Raw genomic sequence first — 17,252 nt, 5'->3', positions numbered from 1 at the left:
GTCCCAGTCCCAACAGCAGAGTCCCAACAGCAGAGTCCCAGCAGAGTCCCAGTCCCAACAGCAGAGTCCCAGAGTCCCAACAGCACAGTCCCAACAGCAGAGTCCCAACAGCAGAGTCCCAACAGCAGAGTCCCAACAGCAGAGTCCCAACAGCAGAGTCCCAACAGCAGAGTCCCAACAGCAGAGTCCCAACAGCAGTCCCAACACCTTACCAGCTGATATGGCTGACTTGTTTAAACAAATGTGGTTTCTACTGACAATTGAGATGTACAAACTATGGCATAAGGGAACGACGAGCGGATAAGAGGCCATCCGTAATTTCGATTAAGCCATTAATGAGCGAGCTAGGACAGATGTTGTCAATATAACTATTTGTTCAGCACTTTTGAAATTTACAAAAAAGGGAAAAGGGACCAAATTATTAGCGTGAGGCACATGGGCTACTAACAGCTTACTACACAACATACACTTAGTATTACTTTCTTAGCTACAGTCTATATATCTCCCTGGCATATTACATCATTTATGCAGCAGCATACAAGACATTTTTGGGCTTCCCTTGTTGTGCTGTGAGCACTTCCTTCCAAACCACTCATTGTTGAATTTGAAATTTCTAACTTGTTGTGTAGTGTTTATGTCCAATGGCCAATAAGCACCGATACGGTTTATCTATAATTTCACTCCATTATTTATCTTCATATGACAAGGATTAAAAAGGATTTGCCAGTAGATTGTCGACTTGATTCATGATATTGACTGCCAGCTAAGATTTTGAAAGAATGATGTTGACATGATCTGTCCAATCAAAGCTGCTGTACATGTAACATGATTTGACGTCATTTTATCAATGACCTTGAGCCTTCTTGGATGGGCACTTCTAATGTAACTCTATGGCAGCACCCAAAGGGCTAGAATTTTGGAAGTCTACCCATCGACTTCGAGGTGATGTAGTGTCCCCATGAGAGACAGAACACTGAGCCAATCACGGCACAACGCTCCGTATTTGTTGCTGGCTTGCCCCACCACCACAGAAAGCACTACACTTTTAGAAAACACAGAGAATAAAAATATATATATAACACACTCTCATGAAGACCGAACAGTCCAAGGGATTGATGAAAGAAACATCAAAGATGAGTCAAACATTAACAAGAAATTAGTGGTCTGGGATGGTCCAGTACCAGAATGGGTTGAGATCCAACCCATTGCTCTTTCAACATTCCTACCTTTACCTCTCTGTCCAATCAACAATCAACTGGCCCACTCTAGAACAACAACAAAGACTGACAGGAAATCTATAACTAAGATCTCAGGTACATTAAGTCTCTCAATAGGAGTTACTGCTGTTTATACTGTATCTGCCCTGTTTGATTTAAAACAGTCAGTCAGTGACATCTACAGGACAGACAACCAGTGAAATACTATCTGATCCACCAGGGTTGAAGAATGGATAGAGTTTCTCAGTGAAGGTGCAGCCAGTGAAAGAGTAGATATGAGACCCTGCCTCCATATTGTAGAAGGAGACCTGTCTCTTCTCATAATCCACAAACACCCCCACCTTCTGGGGCTCCTCTCTCGGGGTGAAGGTGACAGGGGAATCAGCATGAGCTGTGTACTCTCCATCCTTCAGCTCCACAGTCCAGTATCCATTATAAGGGATCGGTCTAGACCTCTCATTCCTATTGATGGACTGTATGACCACCCCCAAAGTCCACTCAGTCTTCCCCTCCACCTTCACCTCATAGTAGAACTTCCCTGAGAAGCCCACATTTCCGAGGACAGAGGACCAATTTGAAAACCTATTTCCGTTGTCAGAGAGAACCTGATCTAGTTCTCCATGTCTCACTTGTTTCCCATCATCAGACAGGATGAGGTTACGATGTGCAGAATCAGGATCTAGAGTCACATCCACTGTGGAGGGAAACATACACTATGTAAACACAATGACATCATCCTCAGTGGTATAATACACTATGGTAAACACAATGACATCATGACATCAACATTAGTGGTATAATACACTTTGGTAAACACAATGACATCATGACATCAACATTAGTGGTATAATACACTACGGTAAACACAATGACATCATCATCAGTGGTATAATACACTATGGTAAACACAATGACATCATCATCAGTGGTATAATACACTACAGTAAACACAATGACATCAACATCAGTGGTATAATACACTATGGTAAACACAATGACATCATCATCAGTGGTATAATACACTATGGTAAACACAATGACATCAACATCAGTGGTATAATACACTATAGTAAACACAATGACATCACCATCAGTGGTATAAAACACTATGGTAAACACAATGACATAATGACATCAACATCAGTGGTATAATACACTATGGTAAACACAATGACATCAACATCAGTGGTATAATACACTATAGTAAACACAATGACATCACCATCAGTGGTATAATACACTATGGTAAACACAATGACATCAACATCAGTGGTATAATACACTATAGTAAACACAATGACATCACCATCAGTGGTATAATACACTATGGTAAACACAATGACATCAACATCAGTGGTATAATACACTACGGTAAACACAATGACATCATGACATCATCATCAGTGGGTACAACATGTTACTGTATTGATCTCTGACACATGATACTGTCTTCCACGATTAGTGGTCCAGTTTTCATTACGTCATGGGTAAGAACCTGGTTAACTAATGTTAATACTTGATTTAGGGTTCGATTCAATCAGATCTGCTTTACACATAGCGGTTGTTTTGACAGTGTCGGAGGTGGAACTGCGTTAAGAGCTGTCAAATCCACCAAAGTGGTCGCATTTGCTATTATTCTGTAAGTAAATCCGAGACACTATTTGGTATAATATGTTACATAATATGTTACGTTTCACATGGTATGTAATAATTTGTGGATGTCACAGAGTATAAAACACACCTGCATGTCTTCTGATGGTTTCAAAGGCTGTCAAGGCTACGACAGCTCCAGTGTAATGAGTGGAGCTTACTGAGGTGTTCAAAAACTCATATCAGACCGAGAGACTAATGCTACTTAGATAGTTCTTTATGAGTTTTAGTTTAGAAAATAATCTCTCTGCAGAAGCAACAGTTGCAGGGATGGTAAAAACAGCTTGAGTTGCCGTAGCAACATCAGGGAAACTGGGCAGAAGGGAGTTGTACTTCAAATACAGCAGTTCAGTAACATCAATAATTAATTCATAATGTTTTTTATTTAACCTTTATTTAAACTATGCAATTCAGTTAAGAAACAAATTCTTACTTTACAATTTTTTTTTCTTTTAACTTTATTTTACTAGGCAAGTCAGTTAAGAACAAATTCTTATTTTCAATGACAGCCTAGGAACAGTGGGTTAACTGCCAGAACAACAGATGTGTACCTTGTCAGCTCAAGGATTGGAACTTGCAACCTTTCAGTTATTAGCCCAAAGCTCTAACCACTAGGCTTACCCTGCCACCAATGACTGCCTACCCCGGCCAAACCCTCCGCTAACCCGGACGACGCTGTACAAATTGTGCACCGCCTTATGGGACTCCCAATCACAGCCGGTTGTGTTACAGCCTGGGATCAAACCATGGTCTGTAGTGAAGCTGCAAGCACTGAGATACAGTGCCTTAGACCGCTGCGCCACTCGGGAGCCCACAAGCTGACAGTCCCCGAAATCAGGCACTAAAATTACTTTTAAAAATAGTTTTATGTTTGCTTGACTTATTTGTTTGATTTCCCACCGTTTTGTCAGAAGACCATCCAGGCCTTACTAGGATCATGTCAACGTCCTCCGTCAAATTAACGTGTATCTGTCTCCCTCTCGTGGTTGAAAGTATTACTACATCTATTTATTTTACTTCACTGCAACCTTACGTCAAAGGGTCGGTCCTTGAAAAACATTTATTCAGCTCGACTCCTTCCAGGCACAGATATGGCAAATCAGTCTCTGAATTTGTATCGAGCAGGCGGATGACTAAAGCAGGTGGATGACTAAAACCATAGAGAAGCAGTGCAAAACAGCTGTCAGTTCAACTGCTTTTATTAATTGCCGTCCTCGACACGTTACGGAAAGAGATGAACTGTATTTTTTATTTAACCAGGTAAGTTGACTGAGAACACATTCTCATTTGCAGCAACAACCTGGGAATAGTTACAGGGGAGAGGAGGGGGGTGAATGAGCCAATTGTAAACTGGGGATTATTAGGTGACCGTGATGGTTTGAGGGCCAGATTGGGAATTTAGCCAGGACTCCGGGGTTAACACCCCTACTCTTACGATAAGTGCCATGGGATCTTTAACTTCTTGGATATAGGGGGCGCTCTTTTAATTTATGGATAAAAAAACGTGCCCGTTTTAAGTGCAATATTTTTCACGACAAGATGCTCGACAATGCATATAATTGTCAGCTTTGGAAAGAAAACACTAAGGTTTCCAAAACTGCAAAGATATTATCTGTGAGTGCCACAGAACCCATGCTACAGGCGAAACCAAGATGAAACTTCAACCAGGAAATGGGCAGACTTTTTGAAGCTCTGTTTCCCATTGTCTCCTTATATGGCTGTGAATGCGCCGGGAATGAGCCTGCCCTTTCTATCGTTTCTCCAAGGTGTCTGCAGCATTGTGACGTATTTGTAGGCATATCATTGGAAGATTGGCCATAAGAGACTACATTTACCATGGGTCCGCCCGGTGTCCTTTGTCTAAATTGGTGCGTAATCTACAAGCTGCACGCAGTCATCCAGTGATTGAGAGGAGAGAGGAGGCTTTCAACGAACGATATATCATGAAGAGATATGTGAAAAACACCTTGAGGATTGATTCTAAACAACGTTTACCATGTTTCAGTCGATATTATGGAGTTAATTTGGAAAAAAGTTCGGCGTTTTGAAGACTGAATTTTCGGGTTTTTTTGGTAGCCAAACGTGACGCACCAAACGGAGCAATTTCTCCTAAACAAATAATCTTTTAGGAAAAACTGAGCATTTGCTATCTAACTGAGAGTCTCCTCATTGAAAACATCTGAAGTTCTTCAAAGGTAATGATTTTATTTGAATGATTTTCTGTTTTTTGTGAAAATGTTGCCTGCTGATGCTAACGCTAAATGCTACGCTAAATGCTATGCTAACTACGCTAGCTGTTACACAAATGCTTGTTTTGCTATGGTTGAGAAGCATATTTTGAAAATCTGAGATGACAGTGTTGTTAACAAAAGGCTAAGCTTGAGAGCTAGCATATTAATTTAATTTAATTTGCGATTTTCATGAATAGTTAACGTTGCGTTATGGTAATGAGCTTGAGGCTGTATTCACGATCCCGGATCCGGGATGGCTCGACGCAAGAAGTTAATGACCTCAGAGAGTCAGGACACCCGTTTAACATCCCATCCGAAAGACGGCACCCTACACAGGGCAGTGTCCCCAATCACTGCCCTGGGGCATTGGGATATTTTTTTAGACCAGAGGAAAGAGTGCCTGCTACTGGCCCTCAAGTTGAATTGTTTGCAGCACAAAGGACATATACTGCACAATGTCTCAGGAAAGACTGTCTGGGCTGTCAATACTCAGTATAGAAAGCAGCCGGACCCGCAACCTGAACCTACAGGCCGTGGTGAAAACTTTTGCACACAAAAAAAGAGGACTTCAGGACACCATGGGAGTCTCTCAAGTTGGATTTCATTTACCTGGAATATTGCATCCCATTTGTGTAAACTATTAGCCAGACAAACACCGCTGAGTTCAGCGATAAATAGTGGCTGAATTGACGCTCAAGACGGCTACTATTTTCCTCATTGTTCGGTGATGTGATGTGTAACTTTTATTAAAATTGTATAAATAGCAGCTAAATACAGTATATAGCTTCATATAGTACACTGCATAATTAAACAATCCCTAGTTAGCGAGTGTTTTGAGGGTGGACTTACTTTTATTTGGCGTTATTAATAGACTGGTTTTACGCACAACTTTCTATCCAAGCTGAGAGAGAGCGCGAGGACAGCTCATGTTATGCAGGTTCAGGTATTCTATACAGGACAGTTGTATATTCTGGTAGCTGATTAGTATGCGGTTGCCTCGAACATTTATTTTACAATCTGCAATGATTGAATTTACAACTTTAATTACTGAATAAGTAATTACATTACTGCCATTATTGCCACCAGCCATTTATCCATTAGCCAAAGCTAAGCCTTGGCACCACAGAAAGCCCATCGTCGATTCGATAGGCATGCAGCCGCAATAGACATGTCGCGATTTCAGCACCATGGCCAGCGATTGGTAGTCTATACTTCAAAAAAAAAATGGGGGTGAACTCAGACCTTGCGGGGGTCCAGAGAAACTGTGTTATGCCAGTGGTGAGATTGATGGTAACTTCAGTCAAATTTAGTGCCAAACACACTGACACAATGTAATAAAACATTTACTACATTAATTATCTAACATACTATAACTGCAAACAAGATTCCAAGGAGAAGTACATTCAAAACATTAGAAATCAGTTCCTCCTTTACCTGGACTCCAGTTTGTGTTCACAAAATCTGTGGAGACATTATATTTAACCAATATTAATCATTGAGATATACAGGTTTTTCATCACTGTACATAAACGTTTAGACATTGTCAATGTATTATTGATGTACTGGAAGCCAACATATACTGAAGCTATAGTTTTGAACTCTGTAATAAGGACATCTTCCAGAGGTCACGTAAATTGCTACTTTAATAAACTACAGATTTCAGCCAACAAAGAAAGTCACACAATTACACAGGACAAACAGGTTCAGGGTAAGAGTTTAAGAATGGACATTTTTACAAGTATCGACTGATAGTCAGAGGTACAGTCCACAGCCACTCATCACCACTCAACTCCATTGACAAAGCTAACATTTATAAGCCATCATATACAGCAGGTAACAAAGCCTTAATACTTACCCAGCTGAGAAGTCAGGATTTCTACAGATAAACACATACATATAGTCAATTAGACACATCAGTGGTGTCCAAGGGGGAATCAACATGTGTTAGCTAACTCTCCAGTCTACACTCTAAAAATAAAAGGTATGATCTTTTAGGATAATATAAGGTAAAAAAATAAATAAACTTAAGATTAATTTAAGGACCTATACTCTGCCATCAGGTCGTATTTTATTTTGTGTATTTGACCCCTTTTTCTCCCCAACAGTCCTGTCTCATCGCTGCAACTCCCGTACGGACTCGGGAGAGGCAAAGGTCGAGGTTGTTTCTTCCGAACCACAACCCAACCAAGCCACACTGCTTCTTGACACAATGCCCACTTAACCCGGAAGCCAGCCGAACCAATGTGTCGGAGGAACCACCGTACACCCAGCGACGGTGTCAGTGTGCAATGCGCCCGGCACGCCACAGGAGTCGCTGGTACACGATGGGACAAGGACATCCCTGCCGGCCAAACCCTCCCCTAACCCGGACGATGCTGGGCCAATTGTGCGCCTCCCCATTGGTCTCCCGGTCGCGGCCGTCTGCGACAGAGCCTGGACTCAAACCCAGAATCTTTAGTGGCACAGCTAGTACTGCCTTGTGCCACTCGGGAGGCCCATCAGTTCATTTTTGAACCTTTGTAGACTTAAGGGGAGCTTTGAAGAACCTTTTCAAAAGAGGGGTTTCTTTTTGAAACCAGTAAGTGACTAAATTCCAACTCGTGTGTATAATTCAAATTGAGAATGTTGGCATTATGGGTCAGCTAGGACTCAGGTAATGTGTGACAATACAGTTTTTATCACTATTACATGAACTAAGAAACCTTCTACTATATACTCGTTTGTTTTCTAGACTATGAAATTATCTGTGTTTTGGAAACGTGGATCCTTTGTCTGGCAAATACATGTCTGTTGTTACGCTATAGGAGCGTTGGATTCCCTGTTTTGTGGTTACTTTGGAATGGCGACATCACATGACTGGATTACGAATTGCCTTTAAATTTGAAAAAAGACGTTGCTGAATGGAACGCTGACGAAAGGTTTATGAACGTGATCACTCATCAGACCGGAGGTAAAGAGGCAAACATTTCATCTGACCGGAGGTAAAACTAGTGTCGCTCCTCAACTGTAAATGAATATTCCCTGTGACAGTGTTAGAAGTGACTGATGCTATTGAAGCTCTGTGACTGTTTGATTTAAGCTTTTCACTGTGAATAAAGGGGAGAGAATTGTGGTTGTTCTTCCGTTTTGGCTCTGCTCTATGTGTTGAATGAATTTGTGGAACTTGTAAACTTGGGATCGATCGCTCGTGTAATACAAGGGACAGTATCTCCAATGTCTCATCAAAACTGATGAGGATGACCAGACAAGGGACAGTATCTCCAATGTCTCATCAAAACTGATGAGGATGACCAGACAAGGGACAGTATCTCCAATGTCTCATCAAAACTGATGAGGATGACCAGACAAGGGACAGTATCTCCAATGTCTCATCAAAACTGATGAGGAGGACCAGACAAGGGACAGTATCTCCAATGTCTCATCAAAACTGATGAGGAGGACCAGACAAGGGACAGTATCTCCAATGTCTCATCAAAACTGATGAGGAGGACCAGACAAGGGACAGTATCTCCAATGTCTCATCAAAACTGATGAGGAGGACCAGACAAGGGACAGTATCTCCAATGTCTCATCAAAACTGATGAGGAGGACCAGACAAGGGACAGTATCTCCAATGTCTCATCAAAACTGATGAGGAGGACCAGACAAGGGACAGTATCTCCAATGTCTCATCAAAACTGATGAGGAGGACCAGACAAGGGACAGTATCTCCAATGTCTCATCAAAACTGATGAGGAGGACCAGACAAGGGACAGTATCTCCAATGTCTCATCAAAACTGATGAGGAGGACCAGACAAGGGACAGTATCTCCAATGTCTCATCAAAACTGATGAGGAGGACCAGACAAGGGACAGTATCTCCAATGTCTCATCAAAACTGATGAGGAGGACCAGACAAGGGACAGTATCTCCAATGTCTCATCAAAACTGATGAGGAGGACCAGACAAGGGACAGTATCCCCAATGTCTCATCAAAACTGATGAGGAGGACCAGACAAGGGACAGTATCTCCAATGTCTCATCAAAACTGATGAGGAGGACCAGACAAGGGACAGTATCTCCAATGTCTCATCAAAACTGATGAGGAGGACCAGACAAGGGACAGTATCTCCAATGTCTCATCAAAACTGATGAGGAGGTCCAGCCAAGTATCTCCAATGTCTCATCAAAACTGATGTGGAGGTCCACCCAAGTATCTCCAATGTCTCATCAAAACTGATGTGGAGGTCCAGCCAAGTATCTCCAATGTCTCATCAAAACTGATGTGGAGGTCCACCCAAGTATCTCCAATGTCTCATCAAAACTGATGAGGAGGTCCAGCCAAGTATCTCCAATGTCTCAATAAAACATGTAGATAGATCACAACACAGCAGGCACTCAGGACAATCCATCACGTCTTCTATCAGGCTCTATTTGAAGGCTGAAAGGAAAGCCTTACTGGTTAAACCTGAAGCATTGACAAGTAAACAAGCATTGGAGAAACAGGAGGCTCAACTCAAGGCACAAAATAAAGGTTTGGAGCTTGAAGCTGAAATATTGGCTAACAGTGCTTAGCCGAATGTATTCCATGAGTAGGAAGCCACTCAAGGAATGGGGAAACAAAGCAGATGATTTAATGAACGATACCTGAATGCAATGGGAAGGCCTGAAGATACCATTGGGAAGGTTACTCAAAGCAAAATGGTGCCCACCACCACTCAGGTTGTCACAGGTCTCCATATCACACAGTCACGCATCTTGGCTGACCTGGGATCCCCATTGTGGGATCCCCATCCACCACGTATTTTCATACTGCACAGGGCCATGGTCAAAGTAGTATGTTATAACTACCACCACATACAGCTCTGTTCATACTGCACAGGGCCAGGGTCAAAGTAGTATGTTATAACTACCACCACATACAGCTCTGTTCATACTGCACAGGGCCAGGGTCAAAGTAGTATGTTATAACTACCACCACATACAGCTCTGTTCATACTGCACAGGGCCATGGTCAAAGTAGTATGTTATAACTACCACCACATACAGCTCTGTTCATACTGCACAGGGCCAGGGTCAAAGTAGTATGTTATAACTACCACCACATACAGCTCTGTTCATACTGCACAGGGCCAGGGTCCAAGTACTATGTTGTAACTATCACCACATACAGCTCTGTTCATACTGCACAGGGCCAGGGTCCAAGTACTATGTTGTAAATAAGTACTATCACCATATACAACTGTTCATCATAGGTCAACTAACACACAACTAACACACTGTTGTAAGACCAAAAGATAGGCAGCTGCAACTTCCAACTAGGGGAGGAAGGCCTTTCAACCCAGATCAGGGTGGAGCTGACAACACGGACAGTATTGTCAACATTCTGCTACACCAAAATGCTATCACTGAAATGCTGGTAAGGCAGCAAAGGTTGTCTTCATTACCACCTCTTAGTGTACGACTGGGTGACCCACCACACTACAGGTTCTTTGTACCAGTGTTTAAGGGTGACCCACTAGACGACAGGTTCTTTGTACATGGCTTTGAACACGCTATCGAAGACCGGACCAAGAACAGCAAAGACAGGTTGTACCTTTTGGAGAAATTCACCATGGTGCAACTTAAGTCAAATCAAATTTTAGCACAACTCCTTTGTCTTACTGAAGTCGAGGGAGAGGTTGTTGTCCTGTCACCACACTGCCGGGTATCTGACCTCCTCCCAAGGCTGTCTCATTGTCTTTGGTGATCAGGCCTACCACCGTGTTGGAGTTCTGAGTATCCATGCAGTCATGAGTAAACAGGGAGTACCCGAGGGGACCAAGCACGCACCCCTGAGGGGCCCCTGTGTTGAGGGCCAGCATGGCGGATGTGTTGTTGTCTACCCTAACCACCTGGGGGCGACCCGTCAGGAAGTCCAGGATCCAGTTGCAGAGGGAGATGTTCAGTCCCAGGGACCTTAGCTTAGTGATGAGCTTGGTGGTGTTGTAATCTGAGCTGTTGTCAATGAACAGAATTCTCACGTAGGTGTTCATTTTGTCCAGGTGGGAAAGGGCAGATTGTGGAGTGCAATAGAGATTGTGTCATCTGTGGTTCTGTTGGCGTGGTATGCGAATTGGGGTGGGTCCAGGGTGTCTTGAATGATGGTGTTGACGTGAGCCATGATCAGCCTTTCAAAGCATTTCAAGGATATTGATATGAGTGCTAAGCGGTGATAGTCATTTAGACAGGTTACCTAGGTGTTGTTGGACACAGGGACTATGGTGGTCTGCATTTGATTTGATTTGAATAATAATAATAATTAAAAATGTTAAAAAATAAAACACTATCAACAACCAGGAAGTCATGAGTACCTTTGTTGTCTCTGGCTTGGAGATAAGTAGCCTTGATGACAGCAGTTTTGTTGATATCCTTGCAGTTTTCACACAGATAGAAATCCCTGTAACTAAGGAGAACATGCCTACCAGCGGCGGCTGGTGGGAGGAGCTATAGGAGGATGGGCTCATTGTAATGGCTGGAGTGAAATCAATGGAATGGAGTCAAACATGAGGTTGTCCATGTGGTTTCCACAAGCAATAACATCTGCTAAATATGTGTATGGGACCAATCAAATTGGATTTAATAGGATTGATGTTTGATACCGTTCCATTTATTACATTCCAGGCATTACAATGAGCCCGTCCTCCTATAGCTCCTCCCACCAGCCTCCACCGATTCCTAACCAGACAGATGTGAACATATGGCCATATATGGAAAAGGTGCATCTCAAGCAGATTGATTCTGAAGTTGTATTGTTGACAAACATACCTCAGGCCATTGAGCCATGGATGGTCATAAACAGCCAAGAAGATAAGGACCATTACGCTGTGAAAACCACTCTGGTCTGGATTGTGAATGGGCTTCTAAAAAAGGGGAATGTCTCCACCTATGGGCGGTCTCATGTAATGTCACACAGAATCTCTGTGGTAGAGCTGGAAGAGGTGCTGCAGCAACAGGTCAAGCATGATTTCGCAGAGCACCACCATGAGGAGCAGCTTGAAATATCAAGAGAAGATCATCTCTTCATGGAGAGTGTATCTGTCAGCCAAGCTGGTGGTGGTCACTATATTATTTGCCTCCCACTGAGGAATGAGGATGCTGAATTTCGACAACAACTGCTGTGTGGCAGTACAGCATGCTCTCAACCTGAAATGGAAACTCAGTAAGAATCCCTGGTCCTGTAAGGACTATACCAACTTCATGGCAGACATACTGGACAAAGGCTTTGCAGTGATGGAAAAGACTTACAGAACGACAGCAGCAAGATAGTTTGGTATATTCCTCACCACAGAGTATATCATCCCAAGAAGCACAATCTGAGGGTGGTATTAGACTGTGGAGCCACCTAACAAGAGACATCACTGAATGCTGAGCTTCTACAGGGTCCAGACATGACAAACCATATCATTGGTGTTTTGTCCAGATCCCACCAAGAGCCTGTTGCCTTCATGACAGATATTGAAGTCATGTTCCACCAGGTGAGAGTTCCAGAGCAGAAAACAGACCTGAGATTTCTCTGGATCTGGAAAAGGAGCTGGAGGATTGGAGGTGCTCTTCTATATGGATGACTGTCTAAAGTCAGCAGAAAGTGAGGAAAAAGCCTTGACACTTACTCAGGACCGCACATCACTGTGTTCTAAATGAGGCTTTAGACTGAACAAATGGATCAGCAACAGTCAAGTTGTTGCCTCAAAGGAGATAACGGATCTGGACTGGGATCAGAACATGCTACCAGTAGAAAGTACAATGGTGCATTGAATCAGACTCAATAAATTTACAAATATCCATTCAGGACAGACCACTTACCAGAAGAGGCGTTATACCTACGGCGGGCTCTGTTTACGACCTGTACAGTTAACTAGGCTAATAACTTACTAACTAGCAAATAATATATACACACACTCTGATTTGCACTGATCTGAAAAGAGCATTCACTGGTGGGTGATTGAAAGGTTTTCAGGTACTTTCGGAAGATGGGCAGGGACTCGGCTGTCCTAGCTTCAGGGGGAAACAGGTTCCACCATTGGGGTGCCAGGACAGAGAAGAGCTTGGACTGGACTGAGCGGGAGCTGCCCTCCCGGAGGGGTGGGAGGGCCAAGAGACCAGAGGTGGCAGAACGGAGTGCTCGGGTTGGGGTGTAGGGTTTGAGCATAGCCTGAAGGTAGGAAGTGGCAGTTCCTCTTGCTGCTACGTAGGCAAGCACCATGATCTTGTAGTGGACAAATAATTCGGGTTGACATGGGAGAACTTGGAAAGGTTGAAAACCAGGCGGGCTGTAGCATTCTGGATCAATTGCAGGGGTTTCATGGCACAAGCAAAGAGACCAGCCATCAGAGATTTCTAATAGTCAAGACGGGAGATGACAAGTGCCTGGATTAGGACCTGTGCCACTTCCTATTTGAGGTATGGTCATATGGATGTCGACCATGAATCTGCAGTAGCGAGACACTGCTTTGATGTTTTCAGAGAATGACAGGGTGTGTCCAGGTTCACGCCAAGGTTATTTGCACTCTGGGAGGACAACACTGTGGAGTTGTACATTTTGATGGAGAGGTGTGAGGATATGATGGAGCCAAGTGACTTGGTGTATAGAGAGAAGAGGAGAGGAACTAGAACAGAGCCATGGGGGACACCAGTAGTGAGAAAACGTGGTGCAGACCCAGATCCTCTCTACTGATGGTTTCCAGTGTCGAAGGTAGTGGATAGATCTAGGAGGATGAGAACAGATGAGTGAGTCTGCTTTGGCCATATGGAGAGCCTCCGTGACACAAAGAGCAGTCTCGGTTGAGTGACCCATCTTGAAGCCGGACTGGTTAGGGTCAAGAAGATTGTTCTGAGAGCGATAACGAGAGCGTTGATCAGAGATAGCACGCTCAATTGTTTTGGAAAGAAAAGAAAGGGGTACAGGTCTATAGATTGATGTCAGATGAGTCAAGTGTTGGTTTCTCAACAGTTTTCCGTGTGTATCAAGAATGGTCCACCACCAAAGGATATCCAGCCAACTTGACACATCTGTGGGAAGCATTGGAGTCAACATGGACCAGCATCCTTTGGGAAAGCTTTTGACACCTTGTAGAGTCCATGCCCTAACGAATTGAGGCAAAATGGGGTGCAACTCAATATTAGGAAAGTGTTCCTAATGGTTTGTACTCTCAGCGTATGTCAGACTTGTTCTGGAAGAGGTGGACCAAAGAGTATCTCCCTGAGTTGCAGGATCAACTAAAATTAACAAGAGAAGAAACTTCGTCCCTGGAGATATGGTTCTCATCGGGATGACTCTTGTCTCTGTACGAAGTGTTGATGGGTTAAAGGTTCCAAACTCTCTGTTCAAGCAGTTGACACACAGTTAGGACACCCATCGGTACCACTCAAGACATGTAGCAGAGGTCTCTTCACAGTCCCCAGGGCCAGAACAGAGGCTGGGAAATACAGAGTATTAAATAAAGCCATGACTACATCACAGGAAGTTTGTGGCACCTTAATTGGGGAGAACAGGCTCATGGTAAAAGCTGGAGCAGAATAAGTGAAATGGTATCAAATACATCCAACACATGGTTTCCAGTTGTTTGTTGACATTCCATTTGCTCCGTTCCAGTCATTATTATGAGCCATCGTCCCCTCAGCAGCCTCCACTGGACTACATGGAACTCTCTGCCACCCCAGTTAACTCAAGTAAACACTAAAAACAGATGGAAAAAACAGATAAAAGAGCACCTTGCAGCACAACGGGGACTGTGAAGACGTTTGTATATATCTTGTATTGTATTTTGTAATGTTATGTATAGTATGTATTATATTGTTGTGTTTTGTTTTGAGTTTGTAACCCAGGAAGAGAAGCCGTTGACTTGGTAGCGGCTAAATAGTAAATACTAAACTCGTGGCTCATGGGGCAAGTCACACAAACCACCCCAACTCCAGAGGGCTGGTTAGACAAGTGAGAACCCAGACCACCAAGCTGTGTCTGCTGCTGGAGGCCCACATTAGGTTTCCTCTATGTTTTGAAGTTGTAATTGTTTTGATCCCACAAGAACAAGGAGTTTGGTTGATGAAATCATGTTTCTGGTTTCCTACTATTGTTATCATGGGTATTTGAAAGCAAGATGGAGCCTCACCTGGACACACCCCTTTTCCCATGTTCGCCTTTCCTATACTTATTTAGGGTTTTGGCATTATGGGTCAGCTAGGTCTCAGGTATAGAATAACCATACATTATGGGTCAGCTAGGTCTCAGGTATAGAGTAACCATACATTATGGGTCAGCTAGGTCTCAGGTATAGAGTAACCATACATTATGGGTCAGCTAGGTCTCAGGTATAGAGTAACCATACATTATGGGTCAGCTAGGTCTCAGGTATAGAGTAACCATACATTATGGGTCAGCTAGGTCTCAGGTATAGAGTAACCATACATTATGGGTCAGCTAGGTCTCAGGTATAGAGTAACCATACATTATGGGTCAGCTAGGTCTCAGGTATAGAGTAACCATACATTATGGGTCAGCTAGGTCTCAGGTATAGAGTAACCATACATTATGGGTCAGCTAGGTCTCAGGTATAGAGTAACCATACATTATGGGTCAGCTAGGTCTCAGGTATAGAGTAACCATACATTATGGGTCAGCTAGGTCTCAGGTATAGAGTAACCATACATTATGGGTCAGCTAGGTCTCAGGTATAGAGTAACCATACATTATGGGTCAGCTAGGTCTCAGGTATAGAGTAACCATACATTATGGGTCAGCTAGGTCTCAGGTATAGAGTAACCATACATTATGGGTCAGCTAGGTCTCAGGATAGAGTAACCATACATTATGGGTCAGCTAGGACTCAGGTATAGAGTAACCATACATTATGGGTCAGCTAGGTCTCAGGTATAGAGTAACCATACATTATGGGTCAGCTAGGACTCAGGTATAGACTAACCATACATTATGGGTCAGCTAGGACTCAGGTATAGAGTAACCATACATTATGGGTCAGCTAGAACTTTTTATTTATTTATTACATGAAGATAAAAAATTCTGCTATATATAATTTTGTTTTCTGTTTAAATAATCATGTTTGCTTTGATCATGGAAAGACTCTGTAACCTGTGAAATGACCTGTGTTTTGTATACGTGGAGCCTTTGTCTGGCAAATACATTTCTGTTTGTTTTTACAATATTCGAGATTTGTATTCCATCTTTTGTGGTTACTTTGAAAGCGTGTATGATGGCAGCATCACATACCTGGGGCTTCAACGTAAGTTTTGAATTGGATTACGAATAGCCTTTATAAAATGGTTCACATAATACTTTCAAAGTGATGATCTGAAGACACTACTTACCTAGCTTCCCATTGTGGTCATCTGTAAACATGCAGAGTAGGTGGAAGACAGTGAGAACATCATTAACATGGACACTAGAAGATATAGTCTCTCTCCGGGACTCCTTGTCTCAAATCACTTCTCTAACGTCACAAATCCCAATTGAGTTCCACGCACCTAAATAACTCCAGTGTGAGACAACTTCTCCAATGAAGATATTCTACCCACTACCACTTCTTAATGTCATTAAATAAATGTGACTGGTCAATCAGAGATCCTGGTCCATCAGAAACTACCCACTGGGCAAACTACGTAATCTCAACGTGGATATTTGGGTAATATTTGGTTGAGATGTTGATCAATGAGATAACAACCTACAGTATATTCACCCACTCATAAAGACTGTCAAAAGTTAATTGAATTTCCAGTGTTTTCAACCATCCAGCACAACCAAATTACAGTGGAAAAACAGTGTTTGATATTTGGTTTTGTTGTCACCATAATGTCCATCACTGCACTTTCAACTAATTTAAAACACATAAAAGTTCAAATGGGAATACAATGTCAGATATTTGGTTTATTTATACAACAGGTTAATGTGAATATCCATGTGCTTCATCTAATAGCGGAACCAAATGACCTGGATTGCAGTTGTAAAATGTAAAACATCAAATGGTTGCCATAATTCAGGTAAAGTGATGATCTGAAGACACTACTTACCTAGCTTCCTAATGAGGTCATCTGTAAACATGTAGAGTAGATGGAAGACAGTGAGAACATCATTAACGTCTTTGGGATAGGTTGCAGCATTTTCACTTTGGATGAATAGCGT

At 42.8% G+C, this 17,252-nt stretch overlaps 1 pseudogene; it reads right to left on the bottom strand.

Annotated features, from left to right (window-relative positions):
- Nucleotides 1-488: 488 nt before the first annotated feature.
- Nucleotides 489-17,252, bottom strand: part of LOC112240967 — a 61,463-nt pseudogene continuing 44,699 nt past the window's right edge.

The sequence above is a fragment of the Oncorhynchus tshawytscha genome, unplaced genomic scaffold (assembly GCF_018296145.1).
Source record: "Oncorhynchus tshawytscha isolate Ot180627B unplaced genomic scaffold, Otsh_v2.0 Un_contig_7968_pilon_pilon, whole genome shotgun sequence".
Taxonomy (NCBI): domain Eukaryota; kingdom Metazoa; phylum Chordata; class Actinopteri; order Salmoniformes; family Salmonidae; genus Oncorhynchus; species Oncorhynchus tshawytscha.
Note: the sequence above shows the minus strand (reverse complement) of the source record. Positions and strands in the feature narration are given on the sequence as shown.